Genomic DNA, 22,076 nt, shown 5'->3' with positions numbered 1-22,076 from the left:
GGCGACTGTTCAGGAAAATATCACGGTTACTGTAATATCTTTGATTCCAGTTAGTTTTGGGTGGTGACCTTGTTCTCCATAGCTGCACTTTTGGCGCCAACAACAGGCGATCACTGGTAATGTAATATAGAAACTTGTGAACAGTCTGTATAGAGGGCACTATATGGCGGTATTCAGTCACTATTTAGTATTATAATGTGGTGATGGTATGGCGGTATTTAATCACTATTTTCTGTTATTATGTGCTGATGGTTTGGCGGTTATAAGTCACTATTTGTTATTATATGGTCACTGCATGACAGTATTGCTTCTCTTCTTGCGCCATCATCAGGAAGTCCCTGGTAATGCAATCCTGTAATACATAAGTGAAGGTTCCCCCAGGACGCAGGAGCAGACAGTCTGTATAGCAGGAGGTGGTGACACTATGATCAGATGGAGGATGAACCCCCTCCCCTCCCCCAGCCTGGGGAGCTTTTCTTTCTGCCATTACAGACTTAGGAGAGGGGTGTTATTAGCATATCCACTCCCAGAATCCTTTGCTCCCACAGCCCCCTAATGACTTTGTCTCTCCTCAGTGTAGACAGAGCCCCAGATCCGGAGGCCGCAGCTCCTCACAGATGGCCTCCAGCTTTGCGCAGTGGCAGTATCATAGCCCATGAGGTTTATCCGAGGCGTGATTATTGCTAGTTGAAAACTTTTCCCAATACCCCGCCATGAGGGCTCGTAATACAGTCAGCATGGCAATTTTTGACAGTCTCCCAGGAGACTGAGTAGGTGGTTGAGCTAGATCTAAATCGGCCATGTGCTGTAGGATCAATATTCTAGAAATTACAACATTTCAGGTATATTTCTATGCCAATGAGAACTTGTTCCATGCAGGAAGAATTATATATATATATATCTGTGTGTATTAAGATCAAACACCCACTTTTCCAAAAATAAATAAAAAATTAACACATTTGTTATCGCTTGGTACATATATAAAATACTATTTATTATATACGGTGTACACCAAAACAGAAGAAAGTGTAAATGGCAAATTCTCTGGGATTTTTTTGGTCACCTCCCAAAATATGATGGAATAATAAGAGATCAGAAAGTCATATAGACCCCAAAATAGTACTGATAGTATATGTGTATATATATACATATCAGAAAATGTAAAACAATACATGAAAAAATTCTATATATACTGTACATATGTGTGTGTATATATATAGATATATATATATATATATATTTATATTTATTTATATGAATATATAATTAGAAAAATACAGGTGCAGCACTAGCAAAGTTATTACAAAAACAGTTGGGTGCTAAATACGCCTTACAGGCAAAACCAAACCTCAAGACGTCCAGCAAAGACAAAGGCAGCGCTCCATAGTCCAATATAGGGGGATTTATTGACCCATCACGTCAGGGCAACGTTTCGTTCAAAATGTGAAACTTTTTCCAGCTTGAAAATGTTCACCCTATATTGAACAATGGAGTGCTGCTGCCTTTGTCTTTTTTGGATATATATGTATATATAAATATATTTTTATTTCTTCTTTAAATATTATAAATATTAGATATGAACATTTTTTGAAAAATCTAAAAAATGTTAAAGATTATATATATATATGCACATAATTTTTATTTTTTCTTTAAATATTATAATATATATTTAAATATATGTATATAAAATGATATATATATAATATGTATTTAAATATAGATATGATATGTATATCTATTTTTTTCTTCTTAAACTGAGAAAATACGATTTATTTAAATATATTTATTCAATATATATATAATTTTAATTTTTTTCTTTAAATGTCTTTGATTTTTTTTCAGTCCCTTCAGGGTTTAACCCTGCGATTGCCTGATATAAGAGACCCGCAGCCGCTCCGTACATCATGGATCGCACCCAGACTGTGGACCGCAGATTTGTGAAACCGGTCTTAGATAAACCTTTCCTCTGGACGGAGCTCCGCCGTTATGGACGGGTCGTGTCTGGAATTACTGCTCAGCTTTATTTTAGTAAATGGAGCTCAGTTGCAATACCACACACAACCTGTGAACCGGAGTGGTGCTGTTTTTGGAAGAAAGCAGCCATGATTTCTAATACAGTACATGTTTGTAAAGCACTTTGGTTTTTTTGGACAATGAATAGTATTTATTAGGTGAAGTTTTCTGTACTTGTATGTACAAACATAGCGGTGACAGGGGCCTTCACTAGACCCCCGGCTGTCATGGTAACCCATCGGCACCATGCAATCACATTGCAGGAGTGGGTGGGAATTTGGGGGGTCGAGATGGGTGCAGACAAATCACGACCATTTACATGCCGCTGTCAGACATTGTTAGAGGGTTGAACAGCAGCGATCAGAGCTTGCACCGGTGGTTGTCTTTGTTTCCCATAGCAACCAATCACGGTCCGGATTTCATTTCTTACACAGCTCTGGTAAAATGAAAGCTGCTCTGTGATTGGTTGCTATGGACACCAAAGACTTTCATAGCAACTGTTTCTTTCTGGGGTCACACAGACTTTTCTACAGAAAAAATAAATAAATTAAGAAAAACACTAAAAGTGTGTGATAAAAAAACAAAACCGCAAGTGATGGGGGAAGGGGAATCACAGACCCAACCTAAGTTAGAGGACAGACCCCACAGGGAGAGAGGCGTGGTCTCTTTCGATGTACATGGAGCCTTTCAGCTGACTATGATCCGGTCTAATCACCTTAAAGGGGTTGTCCAGGACAGAAATCTTCAAAGTGTTTCCGAGGATAAACGTCTCTATGTCACCAGACTTCCTAATATCCAGCGCTGCCTTCCTGTCGCTTCCTCTGGTCTTTGTTGACAAGTTGCTGGCGAGACATCACAACTACAGAACGTGACCACTGCAGCCAATCACCAGACTGATGCCGACCTCACTGATTGGCTGTAGTGGTCACAAGTTGTGGCATCACTGCTGCAGCCTCTTGACAGGACGGGAAGCAATGACAGACAGGCAGCTCGGAAGTATCGGGGGGTGAGGAAAACACAGTTTATTATTATTTTCACTGGGCGAGCCTACGGAGATAGAAAACTTAATAATAGAAAAACCCTTTAAAAAGTTGAAAAAATACTCGCCTCCATACTTCATAAACAGCCAGTCACTGTACATCCTATTAGGCCGTACAGATGTGGGATCACTGCAGCCAGTCTATGATCACATTGGTCACTGCTATGGCTAGTGATTGGCTGCAGCGGTTACATTGTAAAATGGTTAAACAAAACTGTCTACACACCTTCTTATAAGAGACAGACTAAATATTATTCATTTTCTTTATGTTGCTGCCATGTTGGCGTTCCATTATGTTGGTCTTGTTGCACATAGTACAGACTCTTTTTGCACATAATACAGGCTCTTGTTGCTCTCATGTTATGTGTATGGTCCGAGCGGAAGTGACGGGGAACTGTGCAGAGATGGCGCTCGGCCTTGTGGCTCCAAATGGTATTACTGTGTGACTGCGTAGGTGACCCCTTGAACATCGGATGTTTCCTGCTACTCAGGATCAGTCATAGGGGGCACACAAAGCAGGCGGGAGCTGTGCACATCAGTAGTTATGGTGTGCAGCCTTAGGTCACTTACAGAGGGAACATAACCTCTGTGACTGACCCTGGCAGGTCCAAGGAGGCATTCATCCTATGGGCTTCAGTGAGCGTGCATGTAATATATGGTATCAGTATAGATCCCTTCATACTTCCCAGGTGCAAGAAATGATGTATTTATATAATACAAGGTGTTAGTTGTTGTTAGTTCCACACTGAAATCATACCACTCCTATGTTTTCCACAGAGCCTGGATAGCTCAGTCAGTAGAGCATCAGACTTTTAATCTGAGGGTCCTGGGTTCAAGTCCCTGTTTGGGCAGAATTGTTATTTAATAAAATTTCATGACATTTTTTTTCAAACAACTGCATGATATGTATGTAAGGTCACCTGCACAGTTTCCCATATTGTGGCATCCATAGGCCACAGATTACACCGTCCCTTTTTGGATCACCTTGGGGAAGACCCGGCTTTATACAGATTTCGGGTAAGTATAAATAACCCGAGGCTGATTCGTTAATTAGTCAGAAGTCACATTGGTCAGTTTTTGTCAAGGATTAGAAAAAAATGTCTGTTCCACACTAGTCCAGAGTTGTGTCCGGAGCCGCCAGCCTGATTTTTATTTTTTTTCTGAACAACTTTTCGAAAGTCACAAACAGAGAACATGGTTTATGGACACATTGAAAACCCATAAAGAACTGTCTAGAAATTTCTGGATGGTGCAAAAACCCGATTAAGTCTGGTATTACTGCTCAGCTCTATTGAAGAGAATAGGGCCTAGCTGCAATACCACAAACAACCTGTTCACAGGGGTGGCGCTGTTTTTTGTAACTCCGAAAAATTGCTATAAACTAGTAGTTGCATTTTTGAGACTGAATCATGTGGTTATAATAGATGTGCTTTCCTATTTTGTGGAGGTGGGAGATCTGACTTGTCTGCAGGCTGACGATGAAAGAAGTGGCCAATCTATTTTTTTTTCTCTCTGTTTTCTAAAAGCCACAACATTTTTATTTCTCCATCCGCGTTGCTGTATGAGAGCTCATCTCTTGCGGAACGAGATTTAGTGTTGTATGATAGCATTCATTTTGCCATAACATATACTGAATAGTGGGAAAAATTCCAAGTAATGAAAAAGTTTTGATTCCGCCATTGTTATTTGAGTTTTGATTTTTTGGCGTTCAAGTTGCTGTAAAAATGACCTGATAACTTTCTTCTACTTGTCAGTGCGATCATCGTGATGTCACATTTTATATAGTTGTTTTACTGTAAAAAAAAAAATCAAACTGCTTTAAATAAAAATATCTTGTTTCAGCCATCATATTCTGAAAGCCATAACTTTTATTTTTTGGGTTGTTAGAGTTGTACGAGGTCTTGTTTTTTTCGGGGCGAGGTGTAGTCTATATTGTACCATTTTGGGGTCCATATGACTTTCGTATCTGTTTTAATTCCACTTTATTTTGGGAGGTGACATGACCCCTCCCCCAACCTCCCCTGCAATTCTGCCATTTAGATTTTTTTTTCTTCGGTTTCGGCTTGTAGCATTTGGGATAAAAATATTTTATTAGTTCAGATATTTAGAAACCCAGCAATACCCAATGTGCTAATTTTTTTACATATTTGTAAAAGGGGAGTGATTTTATTTTTATCAGTCCCCTTTGGGGACTTGGACCTGCGATTGCTTAATACTCACCTCTATACAGGCAGCCTCTGTACATCCTATTCTGGACGCACAGATGGGCATGATCTTATTTTTATCAGTCCCCTTAGGGGACTTAAACCTGCAATTGCTTAATATTCGCCTCCATAAATAGGAAACAGCCCATCTCTGTACATCCTATTTTGGCCGTACAGAAGTGTGATCACTACTGTCAGTCTCCAGTCACATTGGTTACTGCTGTGGCTAGTGATTGGCTGCAGTGGTTACATTGTAAAAGGGCTTAAAAAAACCTGTCTATGCACCTTCTTATAAGAGACCGTGGTTGCATTCACTCTTCGGAAGTGCTCAGAGGCTAATGGAAGCGAGTTAGGTCCAGCCTGAAATAGTCCTAAATCTTTAGTTCAGGGTTCGAGTACCTTTTCAGGCAGAAACTTTTAATAAAATTGAATAAAAAATGTTGAAATGACTCCATGATATATAGGTGATATAATATAATATACAGCACAACAGGCCTAATATTATGGGAGGAGGCTCAGCATGGAGGACTAGCGGTGATCTCCTCTGATGGCGCCACAACTAGGTCACCTGTACAGTTCCTTACATTGTGGCCTCTATAGGGCCACAGATTACAACATCCCTTTTCGACCACCTGATGGACCTGGTATTACACAGGATGCGGGTGTCTATAAATGATCGGAGAGGCCGAGCCCAGAGATAGTATTCTCTCACTATCTGGCATTATTATGAGATCATGGTAAGTTGGTATTTCGTCACTACTTTGTGTTATTCTGCGCTCATGGTATAACGGTATTATATCAGTGCATAAACCCCCTCCCCTCCCCCAGCCTGGGGAGCTTTTCTTTCTGCCATTACAGACTTAGGGGAGGGGTGTTATTAGCATATCCACTCCCAGAATCCTTTGCTCCCACAGCCCCCTAATGACTTTGTCTCTCCTCAGTGTAGACAGAGCCCCAGATCCGGAGGCCGCAGCTCCTCACAGATGGCCTCCAGCTTTGCGCAGTGGCAGTATCATAGACCATGAGGTTTATCCGAGGCGTTATTATTGCTAGTTGAAAACTTTTCCCAGTACCCCGCCATGATGACTTGAAATACAGTCAGCATGGCAATTTTTGATAGTCTCCCAGGAGACTGAATAGGTGGTAAAGAGCAGACTAAGGATGGGTGGTGTGCAAATAGCAATCTGTGAGCTTTGTGGTTGGAGTTTGTCATGTTAGTGCTTTCAGTTGTGCAATGTGGTGGCCATCTTTGTACTCTTGTGGTAGCTCTGATGCTGCCGTCTTTGTACTCCTTATAATACTGTGCGGCCGCCATCTTTGTACTCCTGATAATACTGTGCGGCTGCCATCTTTGTACTCTTGTGGTGTGTCTGGTGCCGCCATCTTTGTACTCCTGATAATACTGTGCGGCCGTCATCTTTGTACTCTTGTGGTAGCTCTGGTGCCGCCATCTTTGCACTCTTGTGGTAGCTCTGGTGCCGCCATCTTTGTACTCTTGTGGTAGCTCTGGTGCCGCCATCTTTGTACTCTTGTGGTGGCTCTGATGCCGCCATCTTTGTACTCCTGATAATACTGTGCGGCCGCTATCTTTGTACTCTTGTGGTGTGTCTGGTGCCGCCATCTTTGTACTCCTGATAATACTGTGTGGCCGCCATCTTTGTACTCTTGTGGTGGCTCTGATGCTGCCATCTTTGTACTCCTGATAATACTGTGCGGCCGCCATCTTTGTACTCCTGATAATACTGTGTGGCCGCCATCTTTGTACTCTTGTGGTAGCTCTGGTGCCGTCATCTTTGCACTCTTGTGGTAGCTCTGGTGCCGCCATCTTTGTACTCCTGATAATACTGTGCGGCCGCCATCTTTGCACTCTTGTGGTAGCTCTGGTGCCGCCATCTTTGTACTCCTGATAATACTGTGCGGCCGCCATCTTTGCACTCTTGTGGTAGCTCTGGTGCTGCCATCTTTGTACTCCTGATAATACTGTGCGGCCGCCATCTTTGCACTCTTGTGGTAGCTCTGGTGCCGCCATCTTTGCACTCTTGTGGTAGCTCTGGTGCCGCCATCTTTGTACTCTTGTGGTAGCTCTGGTGCCACCATCTTTGTACTCTTGTGGTGGCTCTGATGCCGCCATCTTTGTACTCCTGATAATACTGTGCGGCCGCTATCTTTGTACTCTTGTGGTGTGTCTGGTGCCGCCATCTTTGTACTCCTGATAATACTGTGCGACCGCCATCTTTGCACTCTTGTGGTAGCTCTGGTGCCGCCATCTTTGCACTCTTGTGGTAGCTCTGGTGCCGCCATCTTTGTACTCTTGTAGTAGCTCTGGTGCCGCAATGTTTGTACTCCTGATAATACTGTGCTGCCGCCATCTTTGTACTCTTGTGGTGGCTCTGGTGCCGCCATGTTTGTACTCCTGATATTACTGTGCGGCCGCCATCTTTGCACTCTTGTGGAGTGTCTGGTGCCGCCATCTTTGTACTCCTGATAATACTGTGCGGCCGCTATCTTTGTACTCTTGGGGTGTGTCTGGTGCCGCCATCTTTGTACTCCTGATAATACTGTGCGGCCGCTATCTTTGTACTCTTGTGGTGTGTCTGGTGCCGCCATCTTTGTACTCCTGAAAATACTGTGCGGCCGTCATCTTTGTACTCTTGTGGTGTGTCTGGTGCCAACATCGTTGTACTCCTGATAATACTGTGCGGCCGCCATATTTGCACTCTTGTGGTAGCTCTGGTGCCACCATCTTTGCACTCTTGTGGTAGCTCTGGTGCCGCAATGTTTGTACTCCTGATAATACTGTGCTGCCGCCATCTTTGTACTCTTGTGGTGTGTCTGGTGCCGCCATCTTTGTACTCCTGATAATACAGTGCAGCTGCCATCTTTGTACTCTTGTGGTGGCTCTGGTGCCGCCATGTTTGTACTCCTGATAATACTGTGTGGCCTCCATCTTTGTACTCTTGTGTCTGATGCCGCCATATTTGTGCTCATGATTCTGTGTTGTCGCCATATGTGTGCTCCTAGCGATCCCATTCTCAAGTTGTGATTATCACCACACATGTTGTTATTTCTCTGGGAGACCATACAGATTCGATCACTGCCACCAGATGTCAGGGGATGCAACTCAGCTGCCTCTTATGGTCAGGACAATTACACAATAGACTGACGAGTGATGGACGAGGCCACAGCTGCTTCTACTACAAGGCCGGTTATTGAGGAACTCACAGTGAGTGTACGGTATATGCACCTCCAATTCCAACGCATGGAATATATGTATATGTATATATACATATATATATATATACCCCCCGTATGGTCACTGCCAGCTCCACAATAATAAAAGGGAACCACTGCTCGCTGCCACCACCTCTGATTGGACACCCTTTACAGATAGCGTATGGCTTCAGGGTTGCGGTTTACAGAGCAAGAGGAACAGCGATATTAAATTTTATATAGTTAATAAAATATATAAATCCAGAAAGGTAGGCAGTGTTTATAAAAATATACAAAGATGATACAAAAGGGGAACAAAACAATATGGTATATATTCAATTACATAAAATAAAAGGGATAATAAGAGAAAAGTACTAAACCTAATCATGGAAATGAATCAGAGCTTAGTGGAAGAAAGTATTCCTTAGAGCAATAGACAGAAACACAGAGTACTGTGTCTTCCAGAACTGACAAATACCAAAAACCCAAACTTTGCTTTTTATTAGATCAAGGTTACCCGCACATGTCTCCCCTCAGTGAGCTTATATGGGGGCCTGTCATGGGATGTGCTAGGTCTTTTAGAAGTTTATGAGATTTCCAACTTTCAGCATATCTTTGCCCCTGGAGGTCCCAGGTGGGAGATATTATTGTGTTTTCTATCACGATTTTACCTTTCTATAGAGATGAAACATGGCACAGATAGCATCATCCATCGGAATGATATTAACATGGAGGGGTTCGGATGGCCTTACCATGATGTGAGTGAATGCATTATGGTTGTCCTTTCGCTACAGCGCTGAAAATATTTCTCCCATAAATATCGGATTGATGCAACCCCAATATTCATCACTGACCACTGGCTCCTGAGTGTCTGAGATAATTCCATGAACAGAGGAAGCCCCTATACTTCTCTGCCTCTGAGCATAAGAATCCTAAGTTTGTTGGCTGGTTCCCATCAGATCCCTAAGGCCACGATCCCACTATCAGTATTTAGTCAGTATTTGGTCAGTATTTTTTCTCAGGAGTAGGAGCCAAAACCAGGTGAGGAACAATCAGAGAAAAGGTATAATAGAAATAAGTGCATAAATTCTGCATTTATCACCCACTCCTGGTTTTGTCTCCCACTCCTGAGAAAAAATACTGACCGAATACTGACCAAATACTGATAGTGGGGACGTGGCCTTAATGTAATTACCTGCTCACAGCAGGAAGTCCCTACTTCAATGTTCAGCTCTTTCTCACTTCCCCAGTTATAATTAATCCCATATGTTCAATGTGAGGGTGATATGTCCCATGTCTGGAGATATCTTTATGGATTTTACAATTTCTCTCTAAGACATCTGTTGCATTATCTCCCTCCACTACCTAGAAATAAAACTACTATTTTTCTGGGCCCATAAACCTTAGATCTATGGAAATACGCAATTATTTTACACCAAATAGTGTAAAATGTAAAGAAACAGTAACAAAAAAATAATAAAATAGAATTTTTGGTTCCTGCATATAAAAAGCGACTGTAACATCATACGTACCCTAAAAAGGTACCGTTAAAAGCTCCTACAGCTCGGCACAAATAATAACGAAATGTGGCCCCACACAGCAACATCGCTGGAAAAATGTTCTCCATCCTCCCTGCTACCAATTCTTCTTAAGGGAGGGGTTTATTAGCATATCCACTCCCAGAATCCTTTGCTCCCACAGCCCCCTAATGACTTTGTCTCTCCTCAGTGTAGACAGAGCCCCAGATCCGGAGGCCGCAGCTCCTCACAGATGGCCTCCAGCTTTGCGCAGTGGCAGTATCATAGCCCATGAGGTTTATCCGAGGCGTGATTATTGCTAGTTGAAAACTTTTCCCAATACCCTGCCATGAGGGCTCATAATACAGTCAGCATAGCAATTTTTGACAGTCTCCCAGGAGACTGAATAGGTGGTTAATAGTAGAAAAAGAGCTATTGCTGTTTAACTGGAGTAATTTTATGTACAGTTGTATTGGAGCCGTATGTTACATGTGTCGGGCTGAGAATTATAAGTAACATTTCACTTCCCCGAGGACAAGAGAATCAGCAAAGAAACGTGCGGGATCAATTACAGGATTACTATCTAGTCAGCTGCTTCCCCGGAGATTTCTCCATGTAGTCATGTTGTTGTTTTTTTCTTGTTATGTGGGCATGGTATTGCGGTATTACAGTCACTATTAGTTATTATCTATAAGTGTCTGATAACAGCATCCCTCAGCCACCAATTGATTAAAAGTCCCATATGGCATTTGCCACCCCCCCCCCCCCCAATTCATCATAAGTCCCTGTATAGTGTTCTCTTCCACCCCTAGTTCATAATATGTCCTTTATAGCGTCCTCCACCAACCCCAATTCATTATGAGACCCTCTAAGTATCTTCCTCCCACAACTCAATTTATTCTAAGTCCCTTATGGCATCCTACACCACTCCCAATTCATAATAAGTCCCTTGTGGTGTCCTCCCGCACTCTCCTGTTTATTATAAGCCTCTGTATAGCATTCTCCCCAATTCATTATAAGTCCCTGATATCATCCTGTCCCATCCACAAGTCATTACAAATCCCTGATGACGTCCTCCCTCCAATTCAATCGTTGCCTCTTATGGGATCATCTCTGCATTGCTGGACAGGTCTGGAATACAGAAGAGACGGTTCCTTTCCAGGACGTAGAAACCAATGGACAGAACGTATAGTGATGAGTGGTGATAGTCTGTAACCAGAAAGGAGGAGCAGACGGCCGATAATACAGGAGAAAGTCATTGTGTCAGTGATCATGTACAGAAGCCCGGATAGCTCAGTCGGTAGAGCATCAGACTTTTAATCTGAGGGTCCAGGGTTCAAGTCCCTTTTCGGGCAGAAGCTTTTAATAAAGATGAAACCAATAAACGCTATTTCTAAAGAATATAAGAGACCTAGGGAAGGACAAATGATGGCGACTGTTCAGGAAAATATCACGGTTACTGTAATATCTTTGATTCCAGTTAGTTTTGGGTGGTGACCTTGTTCTCCATAGCTGCACTTTTGGCGCCAACAACAGGCGATCACTGGTAATGTAATATAGAAACTTGTGAACAGTCTGTATAGAGGGCACTATATGGCGGTATTCAGTCACTATTTAGTATTATAATGTGGTGATGGTATGGCGGTATTTAATCACTATTTTCTGTTATTATGTGCTGATGGTTTGGCGGTTATAAGTCACTATTTGTTATTATATGGTCACTGCATGACAGTATTGCTTCTCTTCTTGCGCCATCATCAGGAAGTCCCTGGTAATGCAATCCTGTAACACATAAGTGAAGGTTCCCCCAGGACGCAGGAGCAGACAGTCTGTATAGCAGGAGGTGGTGACACTATGATCAGATGGAGGATGAACCCCCTCCCCTCCCCCAGCCTGGGGAGCTTTTCTTTCTGCCATTACAGACTTAGGAGAGGGGTGTTATTAGCATATCCACTCCCAGAATCCTTTGCTCCCACAGCCCCCTAATGACTTTGTCTCTCCTCAGTGTAGACAGAGCCCCAGATCCGGAGGCCGCAGCTCCTCACAGATGGCCTCCAGCTTTGCGCAGTGGCAGTATCATAGCCCATGAGGTTAATCTGAGGCGTGATTATTGCTAGTTGAAAACTTTTCCCAATACCCCGCCGTGAGGGCTCGTAATACAGTCAGCATGGCAATTTTTGACAGTCTCCCAGGAGACTGAATAGGTGGTTGAGCTAGATCTAAATCGGCCATGTGCTGTAGGATCAATATTCTAGAAATTACAACATTTCAGGTATATTTCTATGCCAATGAGAACTTGTTCCATGCAGTAAGAATTATATATATATATATCTGTGTGTATTAAGATCAAACACCCACTTTTCCAAAAATAAATAAAAAATTAACACATTTGTTATCGCTTGGTACATATATAAAATACTATTTATTATATACGGTGTACACCAAAACAGAAGAAAGTGTAAATGGCAAATTCTCTGGGATTTTTTTGGTCACCTCCCAAAATATGATGGAATAATAAGAGATCAGAAAGTCATATAGACCCCAAAATAGTACTGATAGTATATGTGTATATATATACATATCAGAAAATGTAAAACAATACATGAAAAAATTCTATATATACTGTACATATGTGTGTGTATATATATAGATATATATATATATATATATATATTTATATTTATTTATATGAATATATAATTAGAAAAATACAGGTGCAGCACTAGCAAAGTTATTACAAAAACAGTTGGGTGCTAAATACGCCTTACAGGCAAAACCAAACCTCAAGACGTCCAGCAAAGACAAAGGCAGCGCTCCATAGTCCAATAGAGGGGGATTTATTGACCCATCACGTCAGGGCAACGTTTCGTTCAAAATGTGAAACTTTTTCCAGCTTGAAAAAGTTCACCCTATATTGAACAATGGAGTGCTGCTGCCTTTGTCTTTTTTGGATATATATGTATATATAAATATATTTTTATTTCTTCTTTAAATATTATAAATATTAGATATGAACATTTTTTGAAAAATCTAAAAAATGTTAAAGATTATATATATATATGCACATAATTTTTATTTTTTCTTTAAATATTATAATATATATTTAAATATATGTATATAAAATGATATATATATAATATGTATTTAAATATAGATATGATATGTATATCTATTTTTTTCTTCTTAAACTGAGAAAATACGATTTATTTAAATATATTTATTCAATATATATATAATTTTAATTTTTTTCTTTAAATGTCTTTGATTTTTTTTCAGTCCCTTCGGGGTTTAACCCTGCGATTGCCTGATATAAGAGACCCGCAGCCGCTCCGTACATCATGGATCGCACCCAGACTGTGGACCGCAGATTTGTGAAACCGGTCTTAGATAAACCTTTCCTCTGGACGGAGCTCCGCCGTTATGGACGGGTCGTGTCTGGAATTACTGCTCAGCTTTATTTTAGTAAATGGAGCTCAGTTGCAATACCACACACAACCTGTGAACCGGAGTGGTGCTGTTTTTGGAAGAAAGCAGCCATGATTTCTAATACAGTACATGTTTGTAAAGCACTTTGGTTTTTTTGGACAATGAATAGTATTTATTAGGTGAAGTTTTCTGTACTTGTATGTACAAACATAGCGGTGACAGGGGCCTTCACTAGACCCCCGGCTGTCATGGTAACCCATCGGCACCATGCAATCACATTGCAGGAGTGGGTGGGAATTTGGGGGGTCGAGATGGGTGCAGACAAATCACGACCATTTACATGCCGCTGTCAGACATTGTCAGAGGGTTGAACAGCAGCGATCAGAGCTTGCTCCGGTGGTTGTCTTTGTTTCCCATAGCAACCAATCACGGTCCGGATTTCATTTCTTACACAGCTCTGGTAAAATGAAAGCTGCTCTGTGATTGGTTGCTATGGACACCAAAGACTTTCATAGCAACTGTTTCTTTCTGGGGTCACACAGACTTTTCTACAGAAAAAATAAATAAATTAAGAAAAACACTAAAAGTGTGTGATAAAAAAACAAAACCGCAAGTGATGGGAGAAGGGGAATCACAGACCCAACCTAAGTTAGAGGACAGACCCCACAGGGAGAGAGGCGTGGTCTCTTTCGATGTACATGGAGCCTTTCAGCTGACTATGATCCGGTCTAATCACCTTAAAGGGGTTGTCCAGGACAGAAATCTTCAAAGTGTTTCCGAGGATAAACGTCTCTATGTCACCAGACTTCCTAATATCCAGCGCTGCCTTCCTGTCGCTTCCTCTGGTCTTTGTTGACAAGTTGCTGGCGAGACATCACAACTACAGAACGTGACCACTGCAGCCAATCACCAGACTGATGCCGACCTCAGTGATTGGCTGTAGTGGTCACAATTTGTGGCATCACTGCTGCAGCCTCTTGACAGGACGGGAAGCAATGACAGACAGGCAGCTCGGAAGTATCGGGGGGTGAGGAAAACACAGTTTATTATTATTTTCACTGGGCGAGCCTACGGAGATAGAAAACTTAATAATAGAAAAACCCTTTAAAAAGTTGAAAAAATACTCGCCTCCATACTTCATAAACAGCCAGTCACTGAACATCCTATTAGGCCGTACAGATGTGGGATCACTGCAGCCAGTCTATGATCACATTGGTCACTGCTATGGCTAGTGATTGGCTGCAGCGGTTACATTGTAAAATGGTTAAACAAAACTGTCTACACACCTTCTTATAAGAGACAGACTAAATATTATGCATTTTCTTTATGTTGCTGCCATGTTGGCGTTCCATTATGTTGGTCTTGTTGCACATAGTACAGGCTCTTGTTGCACATAGTACAGGCTCTTCTTGCACATAGTACAGGCTCTTGTTGCTCTCATGTTATGTGTATGGTCCGAGCGGAAGTGACGGGGAACTGTGCAGAGATGGCGCTCGGCCTTGTGGCTCCAAATGGTATTACTGTGTGACTGCGTAGGTGACCCCTTGAACATCGGATGTTTCCTGCTACTCAGGATCAGTCATAGGGGGCACACAAAGCAGGCGGGAGCTGTGCACATCAGTAGTTATGGTGTGCAGCCTTAGGTCACTTACAGAGGGAACATAACCTCTGTGACTGACCCTGGCAGGTCCAAGGAGGCATTCATCCTATGGGCTTCAGTGAGCGTGCATGTAATATATGGTATCAGTATAGATCCCTTCATACTTCCCAGGTGCAAGAAATAATGTATTTATATAATACAAGGTGTTAGTTGTTGTTAGTTCCACACTGAAATCTTACCACTCCTATGTTTTCCACAGGGCCTGGATAGCTCAGTCAGTAGAGCATCAGACTTTTAATCTGAGGGTCCAGGGTTCAAGTCCCCATTTGGGCAGAATTGTTATTTAATAAAATTTCATGACATTTTTTTTCAAACAACTGCATGATATGTATGTAAGGTCACCTGCACAGTTTCCCATATTGTGGCATCCATAGGCCACAGATTACACCGTCCCTTTTTGGATCACCTTGGGGAAGACCCGGCTTTATACAGATTTCGGGTAAGTATAAATAACCCGAGGCTGATTCGTTAATTAGTCAGAAGTCACATTGGTCAGTTTTTGTCAAGGATTAGAAAAAAATGTCTGTTCCACACTAGTCCAGAGTTGTGTCCGGAGCCGCCAGCCTGATTTTTATTTTTTTTCTGAACAACTTTTCGAAAGTCACAAACAGAGAACATGGTTTATGGACACATTGAAAACCCATAAAGAACTGTCTAGAAATTTCTGGATGGTGCAAAAACCCGATTAAGTCTGGTATTACTGCTCAGCTCTATTGAAGAGAATAGGGCCTAGCTGCAATACCACAAACAACCTGTTCACAGGGGTGGCGCTGTTTTTTGTAACTCCGAAAAATTGCTATAAACTAGTAGTTGCATTTTTGAGACTGAATCATGTGGTTATAATAGATGTGCTTTCCTATTTTGTGGAGGTGGGAGATCTGACTTGTCTGCAGGCTGACGATGAAAGAAATGGCCAATCTATTTTTTTTTCTCTCTGTTTTCTAAAAGCCACAACATTTTTATTTCTCCATCCGCGTTGCTGTATGAGAGCTCATCTCTTGCGGGACGAGATTTAGTGTTGTATGATAGCATTCATTTTGCCATAAAATATACTGAATAGTGGGAAAAATTCCAAGTAATGAAAAAGTTTTGATTCCGCCATTGTTATTTGAGTTTTGATTTTTTGGCGTTCAAGTTGCTGTAAAAATGACCTGATAACTTTCTTCTACTTGTCAGTGCGATCATCGTGATGTCACATTTTATATAGTTGTTTTACTGTAAAAAAAAAAAAATCAAACTGCTTTAAATAAAAATATCTTGTTTCAGCCATCATATTCTGAAAGCCATAACTTTTATTTTTTGGGTTGTTAGAGTTGTGCGAGGTCTTGTTTTTTTCGGGGCGAGGTGTAGTCTATATTGTACCATTTTGGGGTCCATATGACTTTCTGTAGGTGGTGATTTCCCGTTCTATATCCTGTCCTGAACCTTTCCTATATAATCAATAACTCAAGTTTTGGGAAAATAATACAGATGTTTAATGACAAGAAAAATAAGATAATAATAAGGCAATTCAATCAACAATTTCACAATAGAACCTTTCTTCAATGTCCTCTAATTAGAGAAAATACAAATACAATTATAAGTATACTTAGCAATGATCCTTCATGGCAGAGAGAGAGAGAGAGAGATAGTCTTGACTCTACTTCATTTATACTAAAAATTTCACATCCACACCCACATACAACCCACGACTCCGCCCTTCTTCTCCGGTATCTTCTGTGGCAAATATCCAATCATCTTCAGGGTAGTATGAGCATTGTCATTGGCTGCATTGGTCAACACCTTCCTGCAGATGGCACTCTTGTACTTCTGGAAGAAAGTCCTTGTGTAGGTTCAACTCCATTTGGGCTGGCTCCAAGATGTTCATCAAAAGCATTGTGCACCAATATACATATCCATAGGCTGAAGACAGGATGTCTACCTCAGGAGCAATGGTATACAATTCAAATCCACAGGGGCAGTGTACATATGTAGATTACACTAGGACACAAAAACAGGATCTGTATTCAAGTTCACCACAGAAGGTGTGTGTACCTGTATCATCCAGGAGGCTGGAGGGCCTATACTCATTCCATATGTAGATGCAACCTTTACTTTATCACTAAAACAAAGGACATCACACAAAGAACACCGGCCTTTTCGCCTAGCAGGTTCACAACCTTGTACCTAGTGTCTCTTGATAGAGTCCTGGAAATATCCAGCACTCAAAGTTCAGTCATTCCTATGATATATATATATATATTGTACCTGTTGGCCTCCAACACTTTCGTATCTGTTTTAATTCCACTTTATTTTGGGAGGTGACATGACCCCTCCCCCAACCTCCCCTGCAATTCTGCCATTTAGATTTTTTTTTCTTCGGTTTCGGCTTGTAGCATTTGGGATAAAAATATTTTATTAGTTCAGATATTTAGAAACCCAGCAATACCCAATGTGCTAATTTTTTTACATATTTGTAAAAGGGGAGTGATTTTATTTTTATCAGTCCCCTTTGGGGACTTGGACCTGCGATTGCTTAATACTCACCTCTATACAGGCAGCCTCTGTACATCCTATTCTGGACGCACAGATGGGCATGATCTTATTTTTATCAGTCCCCTTAGGGGACTTAAACCTGCAATTGCTTAATATTCGCCTCCATAAATAGGAAACAGCCCATCTCTGTACATCCTATTTTGGCCGTACAGAAGTGTGATCACTACTGTCAGTCTCCAGTCACATTGGTTACTGCTGTGGCTAGTGATTGGCTGCAGTGGTTACATTGTAAAAGGGCTTAAAAAAACCTGTCTATGCACCTTCTTATAAGAGACCGTGGTTGCATTCACTCTTTGGAAGTGCTCAGAGGCTAATGGAAGCGAGTTAGGTCCAGCCTGAAATAGTCCTAAATCTTTAGTTCAGGGTTCGAGTACCTTTTCAGGCTGAAACTTTTAATAAAATTGAATAAAAAATGTTGAAATGACTCCATGATATATAGGTGATATAATATAATATACAGCACAACAGGCCTAATATTATGGGAGGAGGCTCAGCATGGAGGACTAGCGGTGATCTCCTCTGATGGTGCCACAACTAGGTCACCTGTACAGTTCCTTACATTGTGGCCTCTATAGGGCCACAGATTACAACATCCCTTTTCGACCACCTGATGGACCTGGTATTACACAGGATGCGGGTGTCTGTAAATGATCGGAGAGGCCGAGCCCAGAGATAGTATTCTCTCACTGTCTGGCATTATTATGAGATCATGGTAAGTTGGTATTTAGTCACTACTTTGTGTTATTCTGCGCTCATGGTATAACGGTATTATATCAGTGCATAAACCCCCTCCCCTTCCCCAGCCTGGGGAGCTTTTCTTTCTGCCATTACAGACTTAGGAGAGGGGTGTTATTAGCATATCCACTCCCAGAATCCTTTGCTCGCACAGCCCCCTAATGACTTTGTCTCTCCTCAGTGTAGACAGAGCCCCAGATCCGGAGGCCGCAGCTCCTCACAGATGGCCTCCAGCTTTGCGCAGTGGCAGTATCATAGCCCATGAGGTTTATCCGAGGCGTGATTATTGCTAGTTGAAAACTTTTCCCAATACCTCGCCATGAGGGCTCGTAGTACAGTCAGCATGACAATTTTTGACAGTCTCCCAGGAGACTGAATAGGTGGTTAATGTTAGAAGAGGTGTTTATTGGAGATAGTTACGTGTATACAGTTGTATTGGAGCCGTATGTTACATGTGTCGGGCTGAGAATTATAAGTAACATTTCACTTCCCTGAGGACAAGAGAATCAGCAAAGAAACGTGCGGGATCAATTACAGGATTACTATCTAGTCAGCTGCTTCCCCGGAGATTTCTCCATATGGAGTCATGTTTTAGTTGTTTTTGTTATTATGTGTTCATGGTATGGCGGTAATAAAGTCATTGTTTGGTGTTTCTATATTTTCATGGTTTGGCGGTATTCAAAAACTTTTTGCTGTTATATTATGTTCATGGTATAGCGATATTCAGTCACTATGTGATACTATTATGTGTCTATGATACAGTGCCATTCATTCACTATTATTAGTTGTTATCATTATAAGTCCCTGATGGTGTCCTGTAATGGGGGCTCCTCAGGGGAGATGAATGTATATAAAGGGAATAGATTATGAAGCATTTGCTCCATGTGCTGCACAGCACTCTTGTCAGCACTCTGTCAGCATTCTGTCAGCACTCTGTCAGCACTCTATCAGCACTCTTGTCAGCACTCTTGTCAGCACTCTGTCAGCACTCTTGTCAGCATTCTGTCAGCATTCTGTCAGCACTCTGTCAGCACACTTGTCAGCACTCTGTCAGCATTCTGTCAGCTCTCTGTCAGCACTCGGTCAGCACTCTTGTCAGCATTCTGTCAGCACTCTTGTCAGCACTCTTGTCAGCACTCTTTCAGCACTCTTGTCAGCACTCTGTCAGCACTCTTGTCAGCATTCTGTCAGCACTCTGTCAGCATTCTGTCAGCACTCTTGTCAGCATTCTGTCAGCACTCTGTCAGCATTCTGTCAGCACTCTTGTCAGCATTCTGTCAGCACTCTTGTCAGCATTCTGTCAGCACTCTGTCAGCACTCTGTCAGCGCTGTCAGCACTCTGTCAGCACTCTGTCAGCACTCTTGTCAGCACTCTGTCAGCGCTGTCAGCACTCTGTCAGCACTCTTGTCAGCACTCTGTCAGCACTCTGTCAGCGCTGTCAGCACTCTGTCAGCACTCTTGTCAGCACTCTGTCAGCACTCTGTCAGCACTATTGTCAGCACTCTGTCAGCACTCTTGTCAGCACTCTGTCAGCGCTGTCAGCACTCTTGTCAGCACTCTGTCAGCGCTGTCAGCACTCTTGTCAGCACTCTGTCAGCACTCTGTCAGCACTATTGTCAGCACTATTGTCAGCACTCTGCCACATAAAGGGGCTGTGATACTGTTACATAATCTATTGCCTTTATATACATTCTTCTCCCCTGAGGAGTCTCCCGTTACAGGTTGATGAAATGCGTATGGAGGGTTTGTACAAGGACATTATTAGAGGGATAGGTCGCACTCGGGCACTGTCCTTGTCAGGACGGGGAGATATTGCATTGGGCACGACAGGGAACGTAGCTTTACCTGTCTGACTTTATTTCCCTTTTCTCCCTCCTGTGTGATGTTTTTGCTGATTGAAAACTTCTAATGGTAAGATCCAACTATTTTATAATTGAGGACAAGTTCACTTTGTCACTTTAATATCTGTATATGTCATTGTGAGATATTGGTACCCATATTTTAGTCTTGAATATTAAAAGTGAGATTTTATTTACGAAATCTGATCCGGCTTACACCTACTTAAATTCATTGGATTCTTGTACCCCTAGTGGGCTTTGCTAACCTGATAGCATCCTCCCACCACCACCAATTAATTAACCCTCCGTCAGGGGCATCTGATCTGACAGGCGCAGCTCACTCAGTTTCATTTCTCTATTTTCAGTGGTTTGTCTGGGAAACACCCTCCTCCCAGTACCTTCCTAACTTTAAAGGCTGTGTGAAACCTGAGAAGCCTCTTGTGCTGCAGAGCTTCAGGAGATCAGATATCAGCCCCTGAATGCGTCACACCTTTGACGGTTAGTATTTGCTGTTTTTATTCATCCCAATTGTTTTTTTAGCTTGTTTTATGAATAGCTAGTGCTAAATTTGTGGATTTGTCATAGAAGGTTTTGTTAGAAATAAGAGTGTGCTTCTCAGGCACATGGCGCCCTAACACATATTCTCTCTCTTGCTTCAGCTTTTCTTCTGAAATGGCGAGGAGAATATTTGACTTGTCAAATGCCCTTCATGTTGAGCAAGTGCAAAATATACTGCTTGATGATGATGAGACAGACCCCTTACAGCTAGAAGATTTAGGGGAAGAAAGTGACATTGATTCAGAAGATGATGTGGAAGAATGTCCAGATGTGTCTGATACAGATCAAGATGGAGAGAGTGCGGAGGATGCTCAAGACATAGAAACAAATTATTTGGGCAAAGATAAAACAACAAAATGGATAAAAAAGCCACCCCCTAAACGTTCTCACACACGCTCGCATAACATTTTGAGCCACCTTCCAGGTGTCATAGGAACTGCAAGGAATGGAATGCTAAAAATGAAATGGAATGCTGGAACTGTTTATTCACTGATGACATTCTGGTCACAATTGTGACATATACAAATCAGTACATGGACACCATAAGGGACAGTTTCATTAGAAAGCGAGATGTCAACCCTATTGATGTAATTGAACTGAGGGCGTTTATTGGTTTGCTATATCTTGCAGGCGCCTATAGGGCAAACCGACAGAGTTTGGAGGAGCTCTGGGGTAGAGATGGGGACGGCATTGAGAAATTTTCCTTGGTAATGAATAGAAAGAGATTCAAAATTATAATGCGGTGTCCTCGTTTTGACGACAGAAGTACCAGAACTGAGCGAAAAAAATTCGGGAGATATTTGAAAAATTTGTCCAAACCTGTCAAAAAAGCTATTGTCTAGGTCAAAATGTCACTATTGATGAAATGCTCCCGGGATTTCGTGGTAGATGTGGCTTTCGGCAATATATCCCATCTAAACCAAACAAATATGGGCTAAAAAATGTTTCCCTTGCTGACTCCAGGATTACTTCTACCTACAATATGGAAGTTTATGCGGGGAAACAGCCAGCAGGTCCATATTGTGTAAGCAACACACTGAGTGAGGTGGGAAAGCGAATGGCTGAGCCTTTGTATGGTTCGGGGAGGAATATAACTGCAGATAACTGGTTTACTGATGTGGGTTTGATTGATTTTTTGAAATACAAAAACATATCATATGTGGGTGCTGTGCGAAAAAATAAAACACAATTGCCGCCACAGTTTATCAATGTGAAAGGGAGAGAACAATACCACAGTATGTTTGGATTTAGTGATGGGAAAGTTTTAGTGTCCTATGTCCCACGCAAGAACTAAAATGTTATTCTTGTATCCTCTCTTCATGATGATGATGATGTGATCG

At 41.9% G+C, this 22,076-nt stretch overlaps 8 non-coding genes across 8 annotated transcripts; all 8 read left to right on the top strand.

Moving 5' to 3' along the window:
- The first annotated feature begins 626 nt into the window (after window positions 1-626).
- LOC141167943 (U4 spliceosomal RNA) lies at window positions 627-766 on the top strand. Its single transcript, XR_012251723.1, has one exon. It is a non-coding gene; the product is annotated as a U4 spliceosomal RNA (small nuclear RNA).
- Window positions 767-3,830: 3,064 nt separating this feature from the next.
- On the top strand, window positions 3,831-3,903 carry TRNAK-UUU (transfer RNA lysine (anticodon UUU)). Its single transcript has one exon. It is a non-coding gene; the product is annotated as a tRNA-Lys (tRNA).
- A 2,345-nt stretch (window positions 3,904-6,248) lies between these two features.
- Window positions 6,249-6,388, top strand: LOC141168495 (U4 spliceosomal RNA). Its single transcript, XR_012252230.1, has one exon. It is a non-coding gene; the product is annotated as a U4 spliceosomal RNA (small nuclear RNA).
- A 3,857-nt stretch (window positions 6,389-10,245) lies between these two features.
- LOC141168339 (U4 spliceosomal RNA) lies at window positions 10,246-10,385 on the top strand. Its single transcript, XR_012252078.1, has one exon. It is a non-coding gene; the product is annotated as a U4 spliceosomal RNA (small nuclear RNA).
- Window positions 10,386-11,265: 880 nt separating this feature from the next.
- On the top strand, window positions 11,266-11,338 carry TRNAK-UUU (transfer RNA lysine (anticodon UUU)). Its single transcript has one exon. It is a non-coding gene; the product is annotated as a tRNA-Lys (tRNA).
- A 701-nt stretch (window positions 11,339-12,039) lies between these two features.
- On the top strand, window positions 12,040-12,179 carry LOC141168218 (U4 spliceosomal RNA). Its single transcript, XR_012251963.1, has one exon. It is a non-coding gene; the product is annotated as a U4 spliceosomal RNA (small nuclear RNA).
- Window positions 12,180-15,269: 3,090 nt separating this feature from the next.
- TRNAK-UUU (transfer RNA lysine (anticodon UUU)) lies at window positions 15,270-15,342 on the top strand. The gene has a single exon. It is a non-coding gene; the product is annotated as a tRNA-Lys (tRNA).
- Window positions 15,343-18,571: 3,229 nt separating this feature from the next.
- On the top strand, window positions 18,572-18,711 carry LOC141168359 (U4 spliceosomal RNA). Its single transcript, XR_012252097.1, has one exon. It is a non-coding gene; the product is annotated as a U4 spliceosomal RNA (small nuclear RNA).
- Window positions 18,712-22,076: the final 3,365 nt, after the last annotated feature.

Source organism: Phyllobates terribilis, unplaced genomic scaffold (genome assembly GCF_046119375.1).
Source record: "Phyllobates terribilis strain yellow unplaced genomic scaffold, ASM4611937v1 Scaffold_11__3_contigs__length_659146591, whole genome shotgun sequence".
NCBI classification, from domain to species: Eukaryota; Metazoa; Chordata; class Amphibia; order Anura; family Dendrobatidae; genus Phyllobates; species Phyllobates terribilis.
The sequence above is the reverse complement of the archived record's forward strand: the minus strand, read 5'-3'. Positions and strand labels throughout refer to the sequence as shown.